General features: G+C 56.3%; 1 protein-coding gene across 1 annotated transcript in view; it reads right to left on the bottom strand.

Annotated features, from left to right (window-relative positions):
- LOC309684553 (electroneutral sodium bicarbonate exchanger 1-like) overlaps nt 1-14,603 on the bottom strand; it is a gene marked incomplete at both ends in the record, with an annotated part of 93,565 nt that overhangs the window by 56,470 nt on the left and 22,492 nt on the right. The gene's annotated exons all lie outside the window — the stretch shown is intronic.

Here is a 14,603-nt window from a genome sequence, read left to right as displayed (position 1 = left end):
GCTCCCGCCGTGCCGCCCAGCACCGCCCGATGAATGTAACCCCACTGCCGGATATCCCACCCCCCCACCCCCCAAACCCTCCTCCCCCCCCCCCCCAGCAGGTCAGGGGAGCAAACCAAAGACCCCCCCAAACACACAGCCCCCCATTCCCCGCGGCGCTGCGAGGATGCACAGCCGAGGGGTACGGGGAGGGCTCTCTCCATCCCACAGCCTCCCCCTTCCTCCTCCCTCGCCTCCCGACGCTCTCCCTTTAGTTGGACTAACGTGGGCAGGTTTGGGTACCTCAGCACCTCACGCTTGTGTCTCCCTTTTAGAGATTCTGTGTGCCTTGGAAACCTGAGAGTTGGAGATCTTTTTTTAATTAATTTTCTAATAAAAAAAGAACCGAGTTGGAAAAGCGATGGGGATAGGCAGCACTCTGGTCATTCTCTCCGGGGCGTTGTGGAGGAAGGCTGCCAGTCTTCCTCCCAGTGTACTTTTCCCCGTTGGCTCCAGACTGCTGCTGGGGCTGAGCTCTGAGCCGCCAGAGCGGTTCTCAGCAGACGGTCACTCGGCGCAGACAATGAGGCCCTGAATAGCCCTTCTGTGCTCTTGATGGCTCCGGACGGCTCTGCTCCTCTGCTGCTTCTAAGGTGGGGCTGCCCCAGTGCCCTCACTCAGGAGCCTTTTGTCTGTGCAGGTCTCACTTGTGACAGGGGGTGGGGGTGTTGCCAAACTAACTGCTGTGTTGCGATGTGTGAGTGGGTGTTCCCGCCCGTGTCAGTGCCAGAGCTCTTCCGTAGGCTCCTTCTGCCAGCGGAGAGCCCGGGGCCGCTCCTTCGGGAGAGAGCTTGTTTAAAGAGAGAAAAAAAAAAAAAAGGGGGGGGGGGAGGGGGGAAGTGGGAAAAGAAAAAAGGAAAAAGATAAAAAAAGGGGAAAAAAGTAAAAAAAGAGAAAAATTAAAACGGGGGAAAAGGGAGAAACAGAGAAAAAAGGGGGGAAAAGAAAATAAAGGGAAAAAGAACAAAGGGGAAAAAGAGGAAAAAAGTAAAAAAAGAGAAAAAGTAAAACGGGGGGACGGGAAACAGAAAAAAGGGGGAAAAAGCAAAAAACAAAAAGGGAAAAAGAAAAAAGGGGAAAAAGAGAAAAAAGGGGGAAGAAGTGAAAAAAGAGAAAAATAAAAATGGGGGGAAAGGGGAAACAGAGAAAAATGGGGGAAAAGGAAAAAAAAATCGGAAAAAAAAAGAGGAAAAAGAGAAAAAAGGAGGGGGAAGCGAAAAAGAAAAGGGAGAAAGAAGAAAAAGGGCAAAAGAAAAAAAAAAACCCACATATTAAAAAAGAAAGGTAGAAAGGAAAAAAACAAACAAACAAACCAAGGAAGGAAAGTGGGAACATCCCCCGGGCAGGAGGAGGGACAGGAGCCGGGGGAGGGGGGAGGTGGGGGGAGGTGGGGGGAGGTGGCGGTGCCAGCGCCGGCCCCGGGGGCTGTGACACCACGTTTTTGTCCTCTGCTGCAAAGTGTTCTGTGAAAAACAACCAACCAAACCCCACCCACCGACAACATCAAAACCCAAAGAGAAATCTCTCCAGCTCACACGAGCCTGAGCTCGCTCTCCGTTGCTCTCTTTCCAGTGTCTCGGGGGGGTCACGGCCGAGCTGAGATTGGGGGGAGTGGTGGTGGGAGTTTGCCCCATGGCTGTGATGGGGGGAGAAGGGGTGGGCGGGGAGTGGGGGATGTGCTGTGGGGTTTTTTTGGGGTGGTGGTTTTTTGCCAGGCGTCGCTTTACCCAGTGGCTCAGGGAGGTGTTGGCATCACAAAGCCTGCGCTAAAGCGGGGTGGGGGCCTCGCCGCAGTTGGTTAGCAGAGCCAAAGTCGTTATTAATGGTTATTAATGGTGCACTAATTACGCCCGTGTAACTGGGAAGCTCAGATGCCCCCTAAGCACCCCCCCGGTGCTTCTCTAGCCAGGCGAGCACTGGGCGTCCCCCCCGCAGGAGAGGAGCGCACCTCCGGGGTGGGTGGAAGGGCTTCACCCAACGGGGAGAGGACCAAGATGGGGCTTGGGTGTCCCTTGGGGTGACCGGGTGGTGGGGTAGGGCTGCTGGGGGCTGCCACAATGTGGGACACCCCCACACCTTTCTCCATGGCTCCCAGAGCTCTGCTCCCTCCCTCCCTCCCTCCCACCCATCCAGTGCCACCAGAGAGGCGGTGTCCCCCCTCCCGGGGCGGGCAGGGGCTGTGCCACCCCATCTAACACCTCAACGCACCAAAGCACCTCACTGGGGGAGGGACCCTGTGCCTGGTAGCCCCGTGCGCCCCAGCACTGTAAGGATGGGGCTGAGCCCCCACCACGGCCACCCTGTGCAAACCAAAGACCCCCCAAACACCCCACTCCCCCCATTCCCCGTGGCACTGCGAGGATGCACAGCTGAGGGGTACGGGGAGGGCTCTCTCCATCCCACAGCCTCCCCCTTCCTCCTCCCTCGCCTCCCGACGCTATCCCTTTCGTTGGACTAACACAGGCAGAGAGAGAGAGAAAGAGAGGTTATATTATTCTTTTTTTTTTTAATGTTTTATTTTTTATTTCCTAAAAGCCACCGGTTTTTCATCCCAGGCATATCCAGAGGAGCTCGCCCAGCGTTGAGGGGGGGAGGTTGGGCTGCGGCTCATCAGTTTTTAGAATTAATGTAACGATAACAAAACTAACGGCGATTTTTAAGTTTTGTAAGGATTTTATTTATTTATTTATTTATTTATTTCATTTCAGAGGGGGATGTTTGTTTTTTCGCACAAGCCGGCTTTTCCAGAGGTTAAAGAAAGGCCGTGCTCGGCCGTAAACGCTTTGGGGAAAGATCCCGGTTGCAAGGAGAGAAGGTGGGAAAAGAGGGGCGGGGGGGAAAACAGATTTCCAAGAGGTTGTCAGCCCAGGGCTGGGGGAAAAAAAAAACCAAAACACTAGCAAAATTATTATTTTTTTTTTTAATTTCAAAAGTAAAACACACACAACCCCCAACCCCAAATGACACACACACATCCACACACAAAAACTACCTCAGGTTTTCATACCTCAGCACATTGCGCTTCTGTTTCCCTTTTAGAGATTTTGTGTGCCTTGTAAAACTGATAGGTGGAGCATTATTTTTGTTTATTTTCTTAATAAAAAAAAAAAAAAGAGTTGGAAAACACACTCTTACTGAGTGCGAGGCGGGAGAAGGAAAGCAATCCCACGGGTGCCAGAGCTCTTCCATAGTCTCCTTCCGCTGGCTGAGAGCCAGGGGCCGTTCCTTCGGAGAAAGCTTGAGAGATGTTTTTTTTTTCTTTTTCTCTTTTTAAACAAAAGAAAAAAATGGGGGGAGAAAAAAAAAAAGAGGGGAAAGAAGAACAAAGAGAAAAAGAGATAAAGGGGGGGAAGAAAAAAGGGGGAAACAGAAAAAAAGGGAAAAGGAAAAAAGGGGGGGGGGAAGATAAAAAAAAAGGAAAAGGAAACAAAACCCCCAAATATAAAAAAAGAAAGGTAGAAAGGAAAAAACAAAACCAAACAAACCAAGCAAGGAACGGGGTGAAAGCCATCGGGAAGAGGAGGGACAAGAGCCGGGGGTGAGGTGGCGGTGCCAGCGCCGGCCCCGGGGGCTGTGACACCACACTGCAAAGTGTTCTGTGAAAAAAACCAACCAAACCCCACCCAACGACAACATCAAAACCCAAAGAGAAATCTCTCCAGCTCACACGCTCAGGCTCGCTCTCCGTTGCTCTCTTTCCAGTGTCTCGGGGGGGTCATGGCTGCGCTGAGATTGGGGGGTGGTGGTGGTGGGAGTTTGCCCCATGGCTGTGACGGGGGGAGAAGGGGTGGGTGGGGAGTGGGGGATGTGGTGTGGGTTTTTTTTGGGGGGGTGGTGGTTTTTTTGCCAGGTGTCGCTTTACCCAGTGGCTCGGGGAGTGTGACAAAACGGGAAAAAGGGCTTCACTGAGAGGTTCAAATTAACAATTTCTTTGGACTTCGCTCACAGGCCCAATACGTCACTATTGCAAGTTCTGTGTGTGTGATGGCGATTACACTATTGCGGTTTAAAAGAAATTAGTGGAATCCACTATTGCGAGCTACAAATGCCCCCGACAAGTAGCAACACAAACCACAAGGGCGCTAGATATTAATGCCTTAGAAGAGTGCACCAGTCACAAACTCAATCGCATGCCCTATACCGTACGGATGTTTCTTAGTCACTTACCCTCTCTCTCTCAGGTGAGGTCGCTCCATCCCGGGGAAGTTACCCTGTAACGTCCAGCGTCCTGGATGGGGGGGACAGATCTCCTAGGGGCCAGCTGTATCCTTGGAGGATTCCCCATTTGTCTCCCCAGACCCTGCGGTTTATATTTCCTGACTCGGTGAGGGTGCAGGATTATGCCCGAGTGGATTACACTGTCTGGGATATTTCCCTCTGGTGGTGCCATAGCGAAGTCTCTGTTGCCAATTTGTGATGTCCAGTGCTCAACGTCACGGGAAGAGTGGTGGGATGGGACTCGGGGCATTTTGATTGTTAAGGGCCATTTGGTTTTGGTTGTTCTGTGCCATCTTGAGATAAGCCCGGGCTGAGCTGTTTTGCAGCTCCCCCCAAGTTCTCTCTGCACAGCCAAGGCACGGCGGGGATGGAGCTGAGTGGGATGGCAGCTCCCTGCCCCTCACCTCTGGTGCTCCGAAACCGGCTTGGCTGGCTGCTCCCACACAGTGTGTTACTGGCTTGCCCAGCAGGTAAAGAACCCAGATTTGGGACGCCACTGGGGTGTCCGTAAGGGGTCCTGGGGGGGACTCTTGCAGGCCAGAGGGTGTCTGGGGCAGCCCTTCAAGGATCTGGGGGTCCCCTCTGGTGCCTCTGGGGAGGCTTTTGTGTCTGGAGAGGGCCGAGCTGGTTGCAAGAGGTGCTTCCTCCCTTTCTCCAGCCCACCCAGCTCCCCCGACACCCCCACCCCCCCAGGTTGGCGGGTGCCAGCAGTGCCAGCCTGTCCCACTGGGTCGGGCACTGAGGGGGGCACAGCCCCAGCTGCGGGATGGCAGGATGAACCACAGCACCAGGGATAGAGACCGACATTTTATTTCTTTAACATTTCCCATGGGGGGCACCCCAGGGTTGCGCGGCTGCACCGCAGCTGGTGCCAGGAGGGACTCCAACGTCCCCCCCACAGCTCACCTGGCTCCGCTCGTGATGCTTTTGATGGGGCTCAGCGCGTTCTCTTCTGTGCTACGGACCAAGCGGCTCCAGGTAGGCGACTGCTGCACCGCACTGTGCCGCAGCGTGGGGAGGGGTGGGGGGCTGCGGCGCGGGGCTGGGAGCTGCTCCCGTCTCACCCAGCTCCCGGGGTCCTGCAGAGGGACTGGAAGAAGCCAAAGCAAGGGACGACGGACGCGAGAGCCCGCCCAGAGGAGCAGAGCAGTGAGTGGCCCTGGCACCGAGCACCATGCAAACAGCCCACACCCCACGGCAGCCCTGAGCCGGGGCTGTGCCGGGGGCTGCCGGCCGCTCACTCCGTCCCCTCCCTCAGCAGCTTCTCGGCTAGCGGATGAAGGATGGGAGCTCAAGTCGACACAGGAGAAGCAGGGAGTGTGGGGGAGACCCCCAGATCCTGCCCCAGACCCTCAGCCCGTGCCCTGCCTGCGCTGGGCAGCCCTGCCCGCCTGCTGAGGAGGGGGTGCTGCCCGCGGGCCCCGACGGAGGAGACGGGGTGCAGCGGGTCTCTTCTCTCTCCTCCTCTGCAGGGCAACCGAGGAGGGAGCACCGGGCCCCACAGGACCCACTGGGCTCCCTGCCAACCATATACCATCTGAGCAGTGATGCCTCTCTCTACCCCCTGACCCCCCCAAGCCCCCACGTCCCCCTGCCCTCCTCTGCCGCCTATAGGTCCTATCAGTGGGGACAGCTCCTTCTGGTCCAGGGAACCCCCCGGGATCCTGGGCCCCCCAAGGGCTACCGCAAGAGCCCCTGCAGCCTGTGCTCGCTGGCCAACTCGGAGGACTGCAGCAGCCTGTTGAGGAGCAGCTCCTCTTCCCAGAGCTCCCTCTACCACTTCCTGGAGCCCTGGCCCAGTGCAGCAACAGAGCCAGTGGTGCTCACACACTCAGGACACCCCCACTCTCCCATGGCTGCTGGTGGGGCAGTGGGGAAACTGGGGCTGGTCCTCGGCCAGGAGCCTCCACAGGAGCTGCCAGCAGGGACCGAGAAAGAGCGGGTTCCCAGGCAGGGAACGGAACTGAGCGTGGAAGCATACGCTGTGGGGCTCTGAGCTGCTGCGTGGTGCCAGGTCTATCCAACGTCAGGCAGTATGTTCCCAGGAGACATCACCGCTGACAACTCTTCCAAGGAAGTGGGGCCATTTCTGTAGTCGTAGCCTGCCTGGAGAAACAGCCCCACGGAGCCAATAGTCTGCTGAGCAGCAAGGGAGCAGAGTCGCTGACTCTCAACCAAGGACTGAAGTACAGCAACTCACTCTATTGCCTTCCCCCTTCGCCCGCTGCCTCCCACAGTTTGGAAGAAACCAACCAGGGAGCTCCAAAGGAAGGGACCACTCCCCCACTCTCCCAAATCTGCCCAACATCCCCAAAGCTCCCCAAACATACGGGACTCCTCCCACACACCTCCACTCCCCACACCGCCAACCCTCCCCCTCCCCCAACGCTCCAAAAAGCAGCAGTCCTTAGGGCAGACTCCTTAAGCTGACTCCACAGCTACGGCTCCCCGTCGGCTCTGGGGGAGACAAGGGGGCCCCGGGGGGTCTCCGTGGGATTTGAGGGGGTCCCAGGGCTGCCCACGGGCTCCCAGCAATGCCCGTGCCCACCACCCACCCCCGCTTCAGGGGGCCCAGCGCTGACACCCCCCGACCCATCTCGGGGGTACCTGGGGGGACTCGGCCGTGGGCTGGAGGCGGGCGAAGGGGGCACGGCCGGGCTGACCTGCCGGGGGGGGCTGAGAGCGGAGCCAAGCGCCCGGCCAGGCCGGCCCCGGGCACCCTGCGCTGCGGCCGGGGCTGCCGCCACCTGCGGGGAGCGAGCGGGGGGTGAGGGGGCGGCAGCGGGGGACGGGGGAGCCTGAATCGGCCCTGTTCTCCCCGGGGACCCCCCACGCGGCTCTGTCCCCCCCAAAGAGGCCCAGGCCGCACCCCGAGCCCCCCAGCCCGGTCCCGCCACCCCACAACCCCCCGAACTGGACCCGGAGACCTCCGCACCGCTCCTGCCGCCGCCCCACCCCCACCCCGCTCCCGCCCCCCTCGGCCCCGGTCCCCCCGTCTCTCCCGGTACCAAACGCCGCAGCTCCCGACCACCGCCGCACACCGGAAACGTTCTCCTTCGCGTCCGCCCAACCGCGCATGCGCCATGGGGCAGATCCGGGCCACGCCCCCCAACGTCGCCGCGGCAACGGCGGACGAGAGGGGCGGGGCCGCGCCGAGGACGACGAGGCCCCCTCAGCCCCGCACCACCGCTTCTTTCCGCCCCGGGCACTGCGAGGCCGAAACCAGCGCAGCCCTCCCCCAAATGCGCCGGGACCCCCCTAAACCAGCCCAATCCTCCGCAAAATGAGCCGGGACTCCCTGAAATCAGCTCAGCCCTCCCCAAAATGAGCCCCACATCTGCCTGCAGAGCTCCGCCAGCCCCCCCGACGGACATCACGGGGATGGGGGGAAAGAAAACAACCAGAAAGGTACTGAAAACAACGTGGAGACGGTGCTTAGAGATCCTTCTGAGAGGCAAAACTCGGCCTTTATCCTCATTTTTGAACACGGGGTTTCGCAGTGCTTCGCGGGCAGTGGTTATCCAGGGGCATCAGCTATCCCGGGAAGCGAACGTTCCCATCCCGTGTGGCAAAAGTCCACTCGCATGAATAACTTAGACAAAACCAGCCCACAAAAGGGCAAGAGGCACCTTTGGTCACCTTTTCCTTGAAGCTTCGCTAAAACTGTATCCGCAGATTGGCCCTGTCCTGCAGTTTCTTTCCCAGAGTTTTGCCCCAAACCCACGCTTCTAGCCCCGGTCCCCAAGCCCTCCCTCGGGGCCCACCACCTTTCCCCAGCCCGGCCTGTCCTTAAAGCTTTTCTTTCCACACACAGCCCTTTCCACTCACCTCCCCCCGGGGCCTCCTCTCTCACAGACACCTCACAGCCCTGCAAACCTCCTCTCCTTCACCTCTCCCGCTCACGAAAATCTATTCCCCCCTCATAAACATCCATTCCCCTCACTCCCCCCTCACACGCTCACTCCCACACCCCCAACCATTCCCCCCACCATTCTCCCCTCCCCCCTCGACCCACCTCTTCTCTTCTTCTCCTTTTTTCTTCTCCTACCCCTCTCTCTGCCCGTGGGCAGCCCTGGGACCCCTTTAAAGCCCACGGAGACCCCCGGGGCCCCCTTATCTCCCCCAGAGCCCACGGGGAGCCGTAGCTATGGAGTCAGCTTAAGGAGTCTGCCCTAAGGACTGCTGCTTTTTGTAGCGTTGGGGGAGGGGGAGGGTTGTCGGTGTGGGGAGTGGAGATGTGTGGGTCCCTTCTGCCAAAGTGCAGTGAGAACCACGTTCACTGAACCCCCATTCTACATGGACAGGGTCAGTTGGATGTATAGGACCAAGTTGTTGGAATAACCTCAGCTCTTTTATTAGCAATTCCAAGGCATTGGTATGTTGGTCAGTCCATTCCCAGGATTTTCCCTTCCTGAGCAAATCATCAAGGGGCGAGCAATGATGGAAAAGCCAGGGGTGTGTTTACGCCAACAGCTTAAAGTTCCTAGAACTTGCTGTAACTCCTTCACACTGGGTGGATTCTGCCCCTGTTCTGTTTTTTTTAGGGTATCTTGAGGGACCGAAGCAGCTCCTTTAATCCACCAGAGCCCCAGGAATTGCACTTCCTGCGCCGGTCCTTGACACTTGGTGGGGAACGGCCCCAGTTTCAGATCTGACCTTGGGGGACGAAACCAGGCTTGGGTCTAGTGGGAGGTGTCCCTGCCCATGGTGGGGGGGTGGAACTCCATGATCTTCAAGGTCCCTTCCAGCCCAAACGGTTCCGTGAGTCTATGATGGTGTCTGTCCAGCTGATGAGCTCCCACCCGAGTTTCACTCGGCGAAAAGCAGCAGCCGGTGCTTGGGTACCCAAAGGCTTCTTTTACATTTTTCCTCTTCTTTGTTTCTTAACTTTTTCAACTCAAACCAAAGGTGTTGGAAAGGGCGGCCCCGTGGGCAGAGAAATCATTCCTCCCTGCGAGATGGGCTGTGGCACCACGGGGCCATCTCACCTGAAAGGAGGAAACCCACAGGTCACTCCTTTGGTCCAAAGAGTGGAAAAAAATAGAAAAGAGAACCACCACCACCACCACCACCCCCCACCCCCCACCCTCCCCCACCCCCCCACCCCCAACCACCAAATCAGCCCCTCGCTGAAGGCGTAAGGTGGGAAATAGTGCAACAACTGTATTTTTTGCAACAGCCCCACTTAAAAAATGCTGTAATGATTCATAATGACCCATCCGACTAAAACCAGGAGTAGTGGTGACCTACCCGTCAGCTTTTAGCATCCTGCTAACCAGCTTAAAGGCACCGGTGAGGAGAAGAGTTTAGCCACAACCAGCTCGAAGGAGGAAAAGAGGATCTTGCTTTTAGGGGAACGGCTGTCTTTGCAGAAGGTAAGTGCCCCCGCGGCTCGACCGCCCCTTCAAACCTCGATTTCTCCGGCTCAGTTTTCTCTGTAACTGCTCCCACAGCACCGCGGATCCTGCAGCTTTCCCTAAATCATAATAAAACCTTCCCTAAATCCAGCAGCCGGTTTCTGACGTCTCCAACGCCTCCGAGCATCCCACAGGGATCCCGCACGCCACCGGTCCCCTGGGATTTCCAGGCTCTGACCCCTGGCTTGGCTCAGGTGCCCTCTTTTTTCACTCAATTCCTCAAGTTTTAGGTAAAAGGGCACTGGGGATGCGCCTGCCTGACCCCACAGACCTGTGCCAGAGGGGGGTTTGAAAGAAATGAATAAAAAAAATACTATATGAAAGATAACTAGAATCTCTTTGGATTTAATGTAATGCTAATTAACTGTATTGCAGATGGGCAAAAATATACCCCCAAGAATGTAGGGAGGAAGAAATGCTCAATTTCTGTTGTGCGCCGGCCCCTCCCTCCCCCCACTCCCCTTTCTGAGCTCCCTGAGCACCCCACGGTCTGGCAGAGGGGACACGTGTGACACTGCTGTCCCCTCCCTCCTGCAACACAGAGCTCATCGCAATTACTTGCACAGAGAAACAACCAAAATTATATAAAAAAAAAAACATTTTAAAACCCAAATTAAAGTAAACAACAAAATTTAACCCCCCAAATTTAATAACCCAAATTAAAAAAAAAAAAAACAACAAAATTTAAAACCCAAAACATATTTAAGTCATTAAATTTTTCAAACCCCAAACCCACTAATTTCAGCCCTTTCCCCAATCAGCTGGTTCCCCACCCCCAGCCCCAGGCAAATGGGCTTTCCCCCAAAAATCAGTGCTGCCCACTCCCCCATCCCCTCCAGCCCGCCCCCAAAAAAGCTCCACAGCCCCCTCCGCCTCCTCCCCGCCCTCCCAAAGACACGGCAGCGGCGCAGTGAGACAAACGAGAGGTTTTTTCCATTATTTTTCCCATTACGTTCAATGAGCAACAAGAGAAAAAGGGCCGACAGTCCCGGCTCCGGCAGGGGGAACCCCTCAGTCCACAGTGACGCTCCACCGACGGGACCCACGCGACAGCGACAGGGATTTGTGTCATTTGTGTTCCACAGAATGAACCCAAAATAAATTAAAAAAACCCAATGAAACAAAAAACCTAAAACGAAACACAAAACCACACAAAGATTCAAAGTGATAACTAACACAGATTTGCTTGGGGGATCCCCATCCCCCCCCCCCCCCCCCAGTTTTATTTACAACACGGAGCGTTTTTACATTACCCCCCCCCCTCCCCCCCCACCGCTTAAGGATCTTTATTATGCGCATCATTTTAGGAAACTTCTTTCGAGGGGCCCCCGGGGGGTGTGAGGAGCTGTTTGAAGGCACCGAAGCGCACAGCAGCCCCCGTCCCGCCTCGCTGGGAAGGGGCTTTGCTGCCAACTAAAGCATTGCGGGTCACTGCAGGGATATCTCTTTTGATTCCTAAAGCGACTCCAGCAGCAGCTTTGAGAGGGATTTCTCCTCCCGCCTCCTCCCCGTAAAATTCTCCTCTGCACAGGGAAATATTAAATCCTCCCAAAATATGGAGCCGGCCGTGGGATCACGGGGCACAAAGGGGGGGACAGGCGCAGCACTGTGTCCCACAGTCAGCCCGGGGGGTTACAGCCGCCTTTTAGGCGGCTCAGAGTCACGTTGTTAACCAAGACCTCAGCTTTCATTTAATTAAAAATAAATACATAAATATATAAATAAATAAAAAATCTCACCCTGTAAGCAGCAAAAACCCCCGAGCTTCGAATGCAGAAGAGGGCTGCGCCAGGGAAATCTGCTTTGCTTTTTAAGTAAGGACTTTTGGATGCAGCCGCCAAGGTTTTGTGGCCCCCGGGGAAGGGGGAGATGCAGAGCCGGACTCAGCCCGCTCTGCCCCAAAACCGGCCGCGTTTTCCCTCCAGGGTGATTTTCTTCCTTTCTGTCTCTGCCGGAGTGATGCCCGGCACGTGCTGAAAACCATCCCAGGCTCTGGCCCCGGTCCCGGCCAGGAGGGAGTGAAGCTCAGCCCCACTCCCTGCTTTTCCAGGGAGGAAAACAAAATGGAAAAAAAAAAAACAAATTGTCCTATATTAGAAGTGTATAATTCCATTTTAAGGGCAGGGCAGCAATAGGGCTGGTACCACAGCCCCCCGCCCCACAGCCACTGTGGGTCACCAGCGTAACGATTAAATTAAAGTTTCTTTTGGGAAGGGGGGAGAGACGGGGACTCTCCTGCGCCGGGACCTTTCCCCTCCGGGGAGGCAGAGCCGGAGCAGCGAGCACGGTCCTGCCCGGAGGGCAGCGTGGAGGGGACGCGCACGGGCATCCCAGAGGAACAGCAGCAAGGAAACCCGGCGCTGCACCTTTCCCTTCCTCCGAGCCTTTTTCTTTTCCTCTTTTTAAGGGCTCAACCAGTTTCTCCCCCCTCCGACCGTCACCGTGGGGCACTGGCACCAGCCGCTTTGCAAAACCCCATCCCATAAAAGCCGCCTGATTTTGGCCCTGTTTGGGGATGCGCCGCTTCCATCCTTACAGAGCAAACTGATAGATGATTTGTTTTTCTCCCCCCTCCCCATTTAGCAAGAAGCACCAACGTGCCGTTGTCATTTCGGGTCGGTTTGCTGCAGAAAAAGGCTCCCGCAGGGGACGGGATAAGCCGATGGCAGGAGGGTCCCTGCACCCATCCCACCGCTGCTGGTGGAGGGCAGCAAGGGGACCTTTTCTTCGGGGTTGTCCTCTCCTCCCGGGCTCCGCGGCCCCACGCCGCAGCCCAACGACCCCCCCGAGATGGGAAGAGAGCACAAGAACCATCTCTGCTCAACAGCTTCTTCCTGCAAAGGGGCAGAAAAAAGGAGGAGGAAAAGGCACCTTCCCACTTGCCTCCGGGCTCATCCCACCCTGCGAGAGAGATGTGGTTTTGCGACGAGAGGGGAGGAGGAAAAAACACCACAGAGAGAGAGCCAGGGAGGGAAAAGGAAGGAAAGCGGAGGGACAGCGGAGGGGCCGCCCGGGGACACAGAGCCCCAGGTCTCGCCTGGCCGCTCCCGCCACCACCCGGCGGATTGGAGGGGTTTGATCTGAAGCGCTGCCTTATATTAATTTAACAGCCGGGGGAGGAGAAGGCACCGTTTCTGCCTTTTGCAGCTTCCAGGCTGACGGCAGAGCTGAAACAAGAAAAATAATTATCATCAAACAAACAAACAAACAAACAAAAATTCCCATAAAACTCCAATGTAAAACTGGAGCACAGGGAGCAAATGCTTTTCCTTCGCCTCGGCCCAACCGCTCGGGCGCTCCGCGCTGCCCCGCCACGGAGGGCATCCCTCTCCTGCCAGGGAGAGACAGAAGGGCGAACTGAAGGCAGGACCCCAAACCAGACCCGAGAACCTGGTCGCGATGAAGAAGAAAGTGGAGAATGCGTCACATACAACAGAAACATTCAGAGTTTATTTTTGGGGAACAAAAGAAAGAGAAACAGAAGAGGAGTGAGATATTAAAAAAATAGCACTGAAGGATGAAGCGGCAGCAGTCCCTCTACCTCTACAAAACGGCAACAACCCACACACGAACACACGGAGGCGGAACACCACCGAACTCTCACTGACTGTCATGTGCACCTCAGTTTGCTGCTCTGGAGAGAGGGAATGCCTGAAGCACAACAAGGACAGCTGAAACCATTGCCGTGGCTTAAAGGGGAATCCGCCAACTGGAAAACAAAATAAAAGCGGTTTCTGCCCATGTCTGCGTGGGCACATCCCCGAGTCACGTTCTCACGCCTCTCCTTCAAAGTCAAGATTCCTAAACATGAAAACTGGAGTTGGGGGGAAGGAGGAGAGAGAAAAGGAGGGAGAGCGTCATCAGTGGGGCTGTTGCCCCGCTCGTGGGACCACACCGGCAGAGAGGAGCTGGTTCGTGTGCCGCAGCCCTCGCCGCTTGCTCGGCATTGCCGGCAAAAAAAAAAAAGCCGTAGGCACATGCCACCACTCGCAAAGGAGTACAGCCACGTTCCCACGCGATCCTTTACCTCTTTCCTCCCCAAATTCAGACTGTTTCCGTGCTCATAGTGAGAGCCTTCCACACGGTTGTTTTTGGTATCTCATCCGAGATATTAATCTCCGAAGGATCAGTCCTGCAATAAATATTTGAGACAGCAATCTGTGACTGTGGGAACTGACGCCACCCAGCGCATCAGCACCAGCAAGAGGAACGGGGGGGAGGAGAACCAAAGCTGCGCATAAGCACAGCGGGTTGGGCGGGAGGAGGAGGTTTGGAAGGCGAGCCGGAGAGCCGCAGAGCTACAGCTCTGTGCAAAGGCTCTGCACAGAATCCCAGACTGGTCAGGGCTGGAAGGGCCCTCTGGAGCTCCCCCAGTCCCACCCCCGCCAGAGCAGGGGCACCTACAGCAGTGGCACAGGACACCTCCAGGCGGGTTTGGAATGGCTCCCGAGTGGGAGACTCCCCCACCTCTCTGGGCAGCCTGTGCCAGCGCTCTGCCGCCCGCCCTGCCCATAAATTTGCTCTTCCTGCCAAGCTGAGTGCATGGCGCTGGGATGCTCAGCAAAGATAAACGTGGAGAAAATTCTGCCAACCCCCTTCAGGCTGATCTTGCTGGGGGTCCTGCTGCTTGGTGGGGCTTTACCTGTCGCTGCTTGGCTTTGGGATATCCGTGCTGCTGGTCTTGCCCAGCTGCAGCCGAACGGAGTTTGCAGCAGCAGCTTCCATCATCTCCTGGGACTCCTGACATAAAAAGGGACAAATCAAAGTTCTCTGTCTATGATCGAAGTGGAGATAAACTAAACACCCAGCAAAACCCACGTGCTGCCCTCTCCTTCTGACCTTCTGTTAGCGCAGCCGGGGAAAGACCTTTCACTCCAAACATTTTGGGGTGGGGTTAAAACCACCCTTACGAGCAAATCTTTCCATCAT

The sequence above is a fragment of the Vanellus vanellus genome (assembly GCF_965231255.1).
Source record: "Vanellus vanellus genome assembly, contig: HAP1_SCAFFOLD_34, whole genome shotgun sequence".
Taxonomy (NCBI): Eukaryota; Metazoa; Chordata; class Aves; order Charadriiformes; family Charadriidae; genus Vanellus; species Vanellus vanellus.
Note: the sequence above shows the minus strand (reverse complement) of the source record. Positions and strands in the feature narration are given on the sequence as shown.